The sequence below is a fragment of the Miniopterus natalensis genome, chromosome 11 (assembly GCF_054644295.1).
Source record: "Miniopterus natalensis isolate mMinNat1 chromosome 11, mMinNat1.hap1, whole genome shotgun sequence".
In the NCBI taxonomy this organism is placed as follows: domain Eukaryota; kingdom Metazoa; phylum Chordata; class Mammalia; order Chiroptera; family Miniopteridae; genus Miniopterus; species Miniopterus natalensis.
The window spans coordinates 34,966,419-34,978,634 of NC_142091.1; the positions used below are offsets into that span (position 1 = coordinate 34,966,419).

At 53.4% G+C, this 12,216-nt stretch overlaps 1 protein-coding gene across 1 annotated transcript in view; it reads left to right on the forward strand.

The window, feature by feature from the left end:
- The first annotated feature begins 1,422 nt into the window (after nucleotides 1-1,422).
- Nucleotides 1,423-12,216, forward strand: part of TENM4 (teneurin transmembrane protein 4) — a 660,554-nt gene continuing 649,760 nt past the window's right edge. The window contains 1 exon segment of the mRNA XM_087821630.1: nucleotides 1,423-1,630. The gene's annotated coding sequence lies outside the window, so the exon portion shown is untranslated.

Consider the following 12,216-nt stretch of genomic DNA (forward strand, 5'->3'; position numbering starts at 1 on the left):
TTACATTTTCTCCCTCATTTCCTTAAGCTCTTTTGACCATGGAGCTATAATGTAGCAGAAGGTCATGAAGGGAGTTTTTAAAAGGGATGGCAGGGGAGGAAAGGAGCATTAGTTGAGCATCTCCTATATGCCCAGTACTTTCCTTTGCTTTCTCTTTTAACCCTCACTATAACTGGTGAGGTAGGTATAATTATCCGTTTTACAGATGAGAAAACTGAGGCTTGCCCTAAGCCTTACAAAGGGCATGGGGAGTGGGGGAGAGGGCTGGAGGCAAGGGGGGAAATCTCTCCAGTCTCTTCATCCAGTCTCTTTACAAAGCCCTTGCAAGTAGCCCCTGCAAGAAGCTGCCTCTCCCATCATATAAACACGTCCTTCTCTTGGAAATGTGCTGGCGATCCCGATCCAGATATGCCAAGGACAAGCCTCTCTGGGGCCACGTTCACTGCAGCTATTTTCTAAACGATGGCTATCAGGACTCGGTAGCTGTTGCTATGGTTTGGGGCAAGTCGTCCGAGGAAGCAGAGCCTTTCTTTGGGCATCTTGCACGCCTGGGGCAGGAACTCAGCTCCTATTTACCTCTGGCTGTGCTGCAGCAGCAACCTGAGACAGTCCCTGGGGCTGTGGAATAACACGGGGGGGGGAGGCACCCGCCCCAGAAAGACCCCAGGACAGGCAAAGGAGGGGGGCAGAGATCACACAGCGCTGCGGAGAAACAGGGGAGAAAGCCAGAGAGGGAGGAAGGGGAACAAAAGGCGAGTGGAGAGGAAGTCCAGGGAAGTCGGGACAGGGGAGGAGAAAGTTTTAGAAAGGGGGTGAGAAAAAGCGAGGACGGTAAGAGGAGACCCGGGAAAACGCACTGAGAGAATTCGGAGAATCCGAGAAAGGAAAGAAAATAAAAAGGAGGGACGGCGCAGAAAAAGCGGAGAGGAAGGAGGGCAGGGGACAGAGGAAGGCACTGGAGAGAACAGAGACTCGAGTGAGCGGAGAGGCCGGCGCGTGGCCCCGGGAGAAGCGCGGCCCGGCGTGGCGCCCCCCCGCGGCGTGGCGCGGCTCTGCTCCCAGCGCCCCGCGCCCGGCTCGCCCGGCCGCCTAGGATTGGCTCCTGCCTCCCATTCATGTAACCTGCGTGCGCGTGTGCGTGTGTGTGTGAGTGTGTGTGTGTCTCTCTCGCTCGCCCTCTCTGTCTGTGTGTAAGAGAGCGAGTGTGGGGGACAGAGGCAGGCAGGCGAACCGGCAGGGAGGGGAAGAAGAGGAGGGGAGCTATTCACACACACACACACACACACACACGCACACACGCACGCACACACCCGCCCCAACCCCCCAGAAGCCTCGGGATTGCAGCTGTTTCATGTGGGGCAGCGGTGCCGGCAGGGACGCCGGCCGGGAGCGGCCGGGAGCCGGAGCCCGGCGTGCGCGCGGCCGGAGGCTCGCTGGGGCTCCGCTCCCCGCGGGAGCTATTGTTGGTCTCGTTGGAGCTGAGCGCAGAGCCGGGACCTGCTCCTTCCGGGGCGCCCACTTCGGGCTCGCGGGGCCGAGGAGCCGCGCCGCCGAGAGCTGGAGGAGCCCCCGGCGCCGTGCCTTGCCTGCCTCCTCCCAGCTTCCCCGGCGGTGGCCGACCGCAGCCACGGTAAGGCGGCGCGATCCGCTCTACGGTAAAGCGCCTTGGGGACCGCGGCGGCGCCCGGCCGCCTCTCCAGCTGCTCCGCGCGCGCTAGCTGTGGCAAGGTCCGGGCAGCTCGCGCGGATGCCAGGGGCTCCGGGGGAATCTTGCCTGCACCCCTGGCCCGCGCCAGGGGAGGAAGGGAGGGAGGCTGGGGCGCGGGTTGGCGGCCAGGCGATCCAGTCTGGAGTCCCGAACCTCCGCCGCTGCAGCCGCCTGAGCCCGCCTCGGAACGGAGCCTGGGGGCGAGGGTGAGAGAAGAGCGGGGTGGTGGGCGCGGGCTCAGGACTCGGGAAGGCGGGTGGGAGATAGGCGGCGCGCCCCGGGTTCGTCTGCCTCGCCGGGGTCCCCTTTCCCGCCCCGGCCCCAGCGACCGCAGCCCCTCTGCAGACCCGCCTGCCCCAGGGCTCGGGCGGGCTCTGGAGGAGCCCGCGAGGCGGCGCCGGGCTCGGGCGGCTGCAGCCCACCCTGCGGGGCTAGCGCCGGCTGCAGTGGCCCCGCGCGTGCCGCGGTTGGAGCGGAGAACCCGGAGACAGGACCCCCAGCCCCGCGCCCTCTGCGGCGGGCGCGGCGCTCGCCTCTCCCCGCCCGCCGCCTTGCAGCGGTGTTTATGTTCCCCTCGGATAGAGTTGAGGCTGCGGCGGCTGGGTGGACACTCGGAGCGCTCCGAGTGCGGGTGTGTGTGACTACTAGTACCCCCGGCTTCGGGAACTGTGCTCGGGGTTGAAATGTGATCACCGAGCTCCTTAGTCATTTTCTTCGAGATTTAAAAATGCAGTCTTTATATTGGTGGAGCAGACGGGAAGGTGGTATCCTGGTGTGTGTGTGTGTGTGTGTGTGCGCGCGTGTACATGCAACCAGGGGAAGACACAGCCAACTACTGGGGGCCACTGGAGGTTCAACTGGTGAGTCCCCGGAGGCGGGGCGGTAGGGTGGGCTCCGCTGGCGGCTGCCCGCCGGATCTTGCCCTGCCCCCGCCTAGGCCAGGTTGGAAAGTACTGGAAATTTAACTGCGTGGTCTCTAACTTTGGAACTTGGCTCCCCTTTCAGGGTGAGATGCGAAGGCGATTTGTGCATCCCGGTCCATGTGGACGAGGGTATTATTACTCAATTACTGACTCGTGTGCGGGGCCCTCTGCAGAACCGCGCCAGCCCACCCCCTGGTCCCTACCACCTTCCCCCTCCCAAGCCCTGGAGAAAGGGCTCGTAGACGTGCGGTTATCCGTAAGCGATCGGTGCCGCGAAAGTGGCGTAGAGCAGCAGCCCGGGTTTTGCCGGATCCCGCGTGCGCGCGTAGTGCCTGCCCGGCCCACGCGACCGCCCTGCTGCCCTGAGGAAGGCCGCGGCGGGCACGCTCGGCACCGGCGCGGGGGCGAGGGGTGCCCGTGTGTTCGCCGTGCGGCCGCGCACGCAGGGAGCTCTGCCGACCTGCGTCGCGGGCAGTTACATAAACCGCCTCCGTGATTACCCAGAAGCGTCATGCGAGCACCGGGTTCGCGAAAGACAAGCCTGAAAGTTTGCCTGCTTGGGGAATGTAAGTACCGGGGGCGCTCCCAGCCCGGGACCGGGGAGCAGGAGGACGCCGCGCGCCGAGGCGGCGCCCACGTCTGCCACGGGCGTTGAACGCTGCTGCTGCTGTCCCCAGGGAACCGGTTATCCAGGCAGGGATTGGGTGGTATTCGGAAGTGATCAGAGAGAAAAAGCCGGTCAGAGCTCAGGGTCCACTGAGCCCTCAGAGCCCGAGGGGGTGTTGGGAGGCTTCCAGGGAATGCTGTTTTGGGAAACTGACTTTGTGTCTTGGGAAACTGCAAAGCCCCAAAGCCCCGCTTCTCTGCCTCTCCGAGCGCCCCCTCCCCATCTTTCACACCCAGTGCCCTTTACGTGTCTGAAACCCGCCCCTCGGACCCTGGTGCCCCTTGGAGGTGCCAAGCATCCCAGCCTCCCGGGCCCACTCTGGCGGGGGGCTGGGGGGGAACGTGCTGGCCTCTGCCAGGGTCAGCCACCATTACGTGGCCAAGCCTGGCTTCCTGAGCCGGCCGGGCGCTAATGGGGACGGGTGCGGAGTATGGCTTCCTTCTCGCTTCTCTCCCGCGCCGGAGGCAGTTTCCTTCTGTTGCGTTTATTCGCCGCATCTCGCTCCTTCCTCCCCTTCGCCGCAGCCCGGAGTGCGCGGACGGTCCTTGATAGAGAAGCCCCAGCACGAGTGTTTTTCGCCTGCAGAGGGATAAGCGCCCCTAGACCTGGCGGAGCGGTGCGGAACGCCGAGCGGAGTCGGGGGACAGCGGCCCTGAACTCTCCCCCCGCGCGGCCGGGAGGTGGTGGTGTGCGGGGGGGGGGTGCTTTCCCCACATTGCAAGCGCCCGGAAACCCCGCATTCCCTCTCCCCGAAACCCCGGGTCTGGCTCAGTGTGTTCCGCGCTGTGCAATAAGCCTTCCCTCTCGCAGACCCGTGGGGCCGTTCGGGTTCCCTGCCGCTGCCATGATCCTTAACAAAGCTCCCGCTGGCCGGGAAACCTCCCGGGTGCCGGCCGGCCGCGCCTTGACCTTGCTACGGCGCCTCGCGCCCGGCCGCCCGGGTCCGGGGAGGAGGCCGGGAGGCTCTGGGTCGGCTCCTGCGCCCCGGCGGGAGGAGGGTCGCGGCCCGACCGCCGCGGGGAGGGCGCGGGGCGCCGCGGCAACCTGTTTCCCGTGCGCGGGGGCGGCGCGCTCCCGCTGCCCCTCCTCCGCGCTCGCGGGGCGCTGCCCTCCCGCCCGCCGGCCTCCGGCTGCTCCCAGAAACCCCGGGCTGGCCGCGCGGGCCACGGCCCCTCGCGCCCCGGGCCGCGGTCTGCGGAGAGCCTGGGGCTGGGTGCTCCTCGGGGGCGGGGCCCGGGCGGGAAACCCGAGCCCGCGGCGCCTGGTTCGTTCAGGCCCCCTTCCCGCCCAGAGCGCCTTGAGGTGCGGGGTTCGGGCTGCGCCCCCCTCCCCTCTCCCGGCCTGGCCCGGGTTCTCGGGTTCCCGGCGCGCCCCGGGTGTCCTACCGCTAAGCTTGCCTGGGAGCTCTCCTTGCCAAAGTTAGGAGGGATGTTTGCACAGCTGGTGGCGGTGGAAGCGCGTGTGTGTGTGTGTGTGTGTGTGTGTGTGTGTGTGCGTGCGTGTGTGTGTGTGTGCGTGTGTGTGTGTGTGTGTCCTGGGGATGGAGGGTGTGTGGATGGAGGGTGTGTGTGCGTGTGTGTGTCCTGGGGATGGAGGGTGTGTGTGTGTGTGTGCGTGTGTGTGTGTCCTGGGGATGGAGGGTGTGTGGATGGAGGGTGTGTGTGCGTGTGTGTGTCCTGGGGATGGAGGGTGTGTGTGTGTGTGTGCGTGTGTGTGTGTCCTGGGGATGGAGGGTGTGTGGATGGAGGGTGTGTGTGCGTGTGTGTGTCCTGGGGATGGAGGGTGTGTGTGTGTGTGTGCGTGTGTGTGTGTCCTGGGGATGGAGGGTGTGTGGATGGAGGGTGTGTGTGCGTGTGTGTGTGTCCTGGGGATGGAGGGTGCGTGTGTGTGTCCTGGGGACGGAGGGTGTGTGTGTGTGTGTGTGTGTGTGTGTGTGTCCTGGGGATGGAGGGTGTGTGTGTGTGTGTGTGTGTGTGTGTGTCCTGGGGATGGAGGGTGTGTGTGTGTGTGTGTCCTGGGGATGGAGGGTGTGTGTGTGTGTGTGTGTGTCCTGGGGATGGAGGGTGCGTGTGTGTCCTGGGGACGGAGGGTGTGTGTGTGTGTGTGTGTGTGTGTGTGTGTGTGTGTGTCCTGGGGACGGAGGGTATGTGTGTGTGTGTGTGTCCTGGGGATGGAGGGTGCGTGTGTGTGTCCTGGGGATGGAGGGTGTGTGTGTGTGTGTGTGTGTGTGTGTGTGTGTGTGTGTCCTGGGGATGGAGGGTGTGTGTGTGTGTTTTGGGGATGGAGGGTGTGTGTGTGTGTGTGTGTGTGTCCTGGGGACGGAGGGTATGTGTGTGTGTGTGTGTGTGTGTGTGTCCTGGGGATGGAGGGTGTGTGTGTGTGTGTGTGTGTGTGTGTCCTGGGGATGGAGGTGTGCAGCGAGGCCAGACATCGCCCCAAAACGCCCTCTTTGTAGGCGTTATACGGAAATGTGAGAAAGAATCCGTTTTCTCTGGTTAGGGTGCGGACTGGAAGTCCTTCCACATAGAAGAACTGGACCGGCCGTAGCTGATTTCCTGGGATGAATGAGTGTCCCCTCTTGGCAGTGCCTTTTCTTGCAAATCTTTGGGGAATCGAAGGCCCCCATGTTCTTCAGGCAAGACTTAAGGACATAGATGTTCTTATAGTTTTAGGGAACTAATCCTGGGATGGTTTTATTCCCAGCATGTGTCTTTGAGTGGGGGCAGGGTGCTGGTTAACCCATGAATTAGCCATCTCCCTGGGTGGACAAGTTGTCAGGAATGGAGAGGTTCTGTTTTCCAGAGAGAGAGATCTGATTCATCTGCCAGCGTCCTGTTCTCATGAAGGCCTGTCTTTGGGGATGGGGGTAGAATGGGTGCAGGAAGCCAGTAAACCGCTCTGTGGACCATGGGGGAAGAAGAGCTAGCCTTGCTCAGTGCAGGCCCCAGGGGGCAGAACCAGTGCTCAGCCTGAAGAATCATCAGAGGACAGATCCACAGCGAATGGAATGATCTGGAACATGAGGTAGTGAGCTCCCCATGGAACAAGTGTTGCAGTAGAAGATTGGGCATTGTAGTAGTGGGCCAGTGGAGCTCCAAGGGATCTCGTCCAGTAGATTTGACTCTTGAGGTATAATCTCCTCACCTCTGTGGTTTTGTTGGAGTAAAGTTGATGGAATGTGACTTTAACCCCTTAATTTACTATGTGGGCGTTATGGTTGTGTGGCGGGCCATTGGCAAGCTATCTTCAGAACTTCAGTTCTCTCGTGAGTAAAATGGAAAGATACTGTCCAGTGTTTGCAACACTGTAAGGATTATTGTACATAAACCTGACACATTGTAGGCTATTCACAGGCGATCATTCCTTTCCATCTCCTTCATCCCTTTACAACATTGCCCATTTGTTGGGTGGGGGGAGAGCAGGGAAATCAACAGCCCCCCCAAAACCAGCAACATTGCACCCATAGTCTATTTAAAACCAGCTCAAATGCTCGAAACAAAAATATCTTCTCTTTTCTTAGAGAAGCCATTTCTAGTTTTGTTAGAATTTGTCCCTCATTGAATCCTTTTTTTTTTTTTTTCTGATGAAATTATATCCTTGTGCAGATTGGCATGTTATATAACCTGCTATTTCCAGATCAAAAGTTACAAATATGCGAAAGAAAGTGGTTAGGAATTTCAGATAAAGATTGTTGGGCAACACAAGCAAGGGACTCAAGATGACCACTCACACTCTTAAATGATCATAGAGGTTGAAGGAAAATGAGATTGAGTCAGCACATGGGGCAAATCCTCACCTGGGGCCTGGGTACTCGCCTGCCAGTCCTCACCTGGGTCCTGTACTTGGACCCAAGCCTTCTGTTGTTCCTGTCCCAGTATATTTTCCCACATCCATGAATCAAAACAGTGAAACAAAAGAACAATGGGATTTAAATAACCTCCTTGCAAATTTGATTCCAAGAGCCTAGCAGGGTAAATCAACCTCAATTCCAGATCTAAGTGGCTGATTTTTACGTGCCTTCTTACGTGGTCTATCAGCCTGGTTTATTGTAACTAATAGCTGAATCCATCTTTGCTTCGCACTGACAGATTGCAATGGGGCCACTTTGAAAAGTAACATATGCATCGGTTCCAAGGGAACCAAGCATACATGGATCTCTGAAGTTAGTTTTCCATAAGTGAAAGCTTCTAAAGAAATAGTATAAAGTCGATGCTTAGTTCTCTGTGGGTTATAGATTTATTACTTTGTCACAGTTTTTTCCAACTTTTGTCTTTATTTTATCTAATTACCAAATTATGTAATTAGATATAATACTAATTACATCTAATTATATCTAATTACGATAGTAATATATGTTCACTGTAGCAAAGTAAGACAATACAGAGAAAGGAAAAAATAAATTAAGTTTGACCACATTTTGGGTTGTACCTTGTGACTTTATACAGTAAATGTAGAAAAAAATGAGATCATAGTTATAATATTTTAGATGCTTATTATCTATCATTTAAAGATAAATCTCACCATGTTACAACTTTACCCCCATGGTGACATTTTTAATAGTTATATAGAACTCCAATGCTTTAATAATTTATTTAAATTATTTATTTAAACAGTACCTACACTTTGACTTTTTGTTTACTCTTAGTATTTTATTATTGTAACAAAGCTGTTATAACTATCCTTGTACACATTCTATTTTTCATATTTTCTTAAGATAAATTCCTAGAAAGAAAGATTTCAGGGTCAAAGGCAGATGCAATGCTGAGACTTCTGGCACACATGAGAAGCAGTAGGGCACACTGTGATTTCTGCTCCCTCTTTTAAACCAGAATATGGCTGTTTATGTTGCAATCCCTTGCCAGCTTGGAGTCTATGTAGTGGAGGGAGGGAGGGGTGGCAATCAAACCTCGAGCAGGGGGATTTGCATAACTTTGAGCTGTTCTGCTAAACTGATAGGCAAATCCTTTTTCCAAGAACATTTTTCCTCCCTGGCTGTCTTCGAATCATCACTCTGTAGAGCTTCAGCTAGCAATGGATTTGAAATATGTAAATATGTTCCTCTGTATTGTAGGTGGGCCTGGCTCCATGATGAATGACAAACAGTTCCTGGGAGAACTGTGTGTGTCTTCAGCCTTTGCCGAGGCAGGGGATTCCTCCCTCCCAGCCCTTCTCCTTTCCCTTTGGTTCAGAGGCCTTGGAATGGCCACCTAGGAAATCCTACAAAGGAAACAGTTGAGACTAGCCCACAGCAGGCTTATCCCCACCTGCTGCATGGCATTTTACTGGGGAAATCAGCCCAACAGCCTCTCTTCACGGTCCCTGGGCACAATAAACAAAAAAAATAAAGAAATTAACATGCCTACATGCTGTTTCCAAAGTGGAAGGAGTTGGGATCTGGTCCCATCCTTGCATGGGCCAGTTCAGTCAGAGTGTGTATTTGTCAGTCTTGCTCTTTCATGTGTCAGATTTCTGTGACCCAGAAAAGATTTGTTCCCTGTGGTTAGACGACTAGCCATCGGACAAAGAATTCAGCGGAGCCAGTGGAGGAAGTCCAGTCCTCCCATTTCCCAGGTGTCCTGGCGCTCAGCAGGAGGCATCAGAAAGTTTCCTTTAGATTGCATAGAGAGGTCACCTCGGGGTTGTTGGATGGGACGGTCACCAACGAGGAAACCCACTCTACTAGGGGCAGACTTTGAATCCTGACAAGTGTTTAGATACTGCCTTTGATACTGACACCACTCTGGTTTCACTAGGGAAGGTGAGGGAATGTTTTTGTCTCTTGTCATGTTCTGAACATCAAATCAGGGCTTTTCTTTCATTTGGAAAACAAAAAGGGAACAGGACATAAATGTAGCAGAATCTCAAGAGCAGCTGAGCAGTGTTCCTGCTCCCTGGCCCACCCCTGAGTCCTGTGCTTGCTTCCTGGATGGGAGCTCCGTAGCCTAGGCCCACAGTGGGATAGGATGTCGGATGCAATCAGTGAATCATTGTGATCCTCCAGAACACTAGGTTTTAAGGATGTTTTTCTCTTGTTCTGGCTGGGTAGCTCAGTCAGTTAGAGTGTTGCCCCGATATACCAAGGTTGTGGGTTCGATCTTGGGTCAGGGCACATACAAGAAGCAACCAATGAGTGCATAAATAAGTGAAACAACAAATCGATGTCTCTCTATCTCAAATCAATAATTTTTTAAAAAAGAATGTTTTTCTCTCAAAGAGCCAGTATTCATGCTGTAAAATGATTGTTGATTTCTAAAAGTCTGGTCTTTGAAACCCTTGAAATTCAAACAAAAGGGTCGCAACCAATATATTATCCTTTGGGTAAAATGCTTGCCCATTCCTGGAATGTTTCCCTCTCTATAAAATTAGGTTGAGAGAGGAGAGTGGATTTGATGTTTTGTAAGGTCGTGCTTCTCAAACTTTAATATACACACATTACTCAAGAGTCTTGCTAAATGCATGTTCTGGTTCAGTAGGTCTGGAATGGGGCCCAGGAATGTGCATTTCTGACAGACACCCCTCCCCCCAGGTGGTGCCATGCCGCTGGTCCCCTGGCCCACACTTGGAGTAGCCAGGTTTCAAGAGACTTCCTACTCTGACATTATTTGAGAAAGTGATTATAATGACAACCAGACGTCAAGAGGAGCGGTCTTATTTTCATAGATCAGCAGTGTAAAGGAAGGCGTCTGTCCTTTCCCTTTGTGTTTCCAGAATTGGCATATTCATTTCGGAAGACAGGGCAGGGTCATAGTCAATCGTCTTGTCCAGTTGTGGAGGGAGGAGTCCGAAGAAGGGCCAAGAGCAAAACAACCATGTGCCATGTATTGAGTGCCTTCTGTGTGTCAGGTAGCTGCTATGAGCCCCATGTTCTAGATGAGGAAACTGAGGCTCAGTAAGGCAAGCTGTGTGTCGAAGGTTATACGCCTAGCGCTAGCATTTGATCAGAGGCCTCTCTGTCTCCTGTTTTCCCAGAATGGCTACTTTGTAACTTTGAAACTGCCATTTAATAAAAACAGTGCTTAGCAAAGGGTTTGCCTTCACAGGTCCTTTTACTGGGCCTACTCTGAGAGTGGATCCAGACATTTAAAAATGTGCGTCATTATCATGCAAGCAATTAAAGTGCTTAGGAGCTTAAAAGCAATTTGTTCAAGTTGGTTAAATATCCGCCCTCCCAGATCTCGTTTGTAGTATTAATTTACTCATCAAATGGTGACATCAAAACCATTGCAAAGGTAGATGTCAGTATCTTCTGATTGGGGGAGCCGTTAAGATGAAAGCGGGTGGTGTTGATGGGGCCTCCAGTGGAAGGATCCAGTTCAGGGCGAGCCAGAGAAACCAGCCTTTTACTAAATAAACCCGGCCCTGCTTTGGCCTCTGAATGAGAATTGGTCGTTTAAACGTTTTATTAACGTGCAATTATTCTGAGAACCAGTCAGCAGTGCAGCTCTTTGCAAACATTAATTAGCTGATCTTCACATCACCCCCACATGGCAGATAAATAACATTAACCCTGCCTTCGAGTGAACAAGTGGACACGTGGAGATGAGGGAGAAAGAGGCAAAGTCTTGCCTTGTGGGAAGTAGGGGAGAGGTAGGTGGACTGAGATTGCATGAGTCTGTCACTTAGCAAGTATTTATTGGATGATGCACTAGATATTCTAGCACTGTGCTGTGCAATGGGGTAGTCACTAGTCCCAATTTAAAGGAAATTTAATTAAAATTAAATAAAAATAATAATTCACTTCCTCAGTTGCACTAGGCAGATTTCAGGTGCTCAGTAGAGGATAGTGGCTATGATGTTAGGCAATGCAGATACAGAACATTCCTATCATTGCAGAAAGTTCTGAGACACTGTTTAGAAGCTTGGGATAATCAAAGACTAGTGTAAAGATCCCTGCCCTGGTGGACCTCTTATGCAAAATTTCCTCAAATAAGAGCTGACGTGTAACAACCATTGCATAACCCAAGCTGTGGCTAGGTACATTGGGGCACTGGATAGGGAGCCAGCTCCTGAAGCTAAATAACTTGAATTCAATCCCTGGTCCAGCCACATACTGGTTATATGACTACAGGTAGGTTATTTAAACACTGCATCTTTGCAGACTCATGCTACTATTTCTTACTTCTCTTATTAACCAAGATTCTAAGACAATGTTGGGTTCTAGAGAGGGTGCTGGGAGACGGGTACTCTCCTTTGCTGCTGGTGGAAATGCAAATCAACACACCCTTCGAGGAAAGCAATTTGGCAACAACTGTCAGTAGTCCTTGAGACACATTTCCTTCAGTCCAGTATTCCGTTTCGAGCAATCTGGCCAAAGAAAATAGTCTGAGATGGGCAGAAAAGCTGTAAGAATAAATATGTTCATTGCACTGTTGTTTATAATAGTGAAAAAGAGATAAACAGTTGGATAAGAAAAGTATGGCAGAGCCCAACAGTGAGATATTACAAAAGATTAGATGATGTTTTTGAAACCGTGATTTTGTGGCATGGGAAAATGCCATGATAAAACTTATGCTTTAAAAAAATACTAAACACTATGCTGTTAAATCCCAAATATATTTTTCAGAGCAGGCTTTGTGAAGCAGGACTATAGGCTGGACACCGGGAAGTTACGTCCTGACCTTGAAGGCAGACGCACACTGAGTGGTCAGAGACTCCCAGCTGCTCCCAATTGGCCCCATTTGCAGCGATCTTAGAATTCTTGTCTTATCCAGCCTAGTGTTTGTCTATCTTCAAGGCCAGGACATGCTTCCTATTGTCAAACTTTAATCCCTCTTTATGGCCATTTAAGTCCGTTTCTAGTGCACTCTCAGGTGTTTCAGACTGAGCAGCGGTGGACTGCGGGGAGGAACATCAGTTTTGGAACCTGAAAGGACAGGGCTGAGACCCTGACCTCACCTCCTTGCCATGTAACTTTGCAC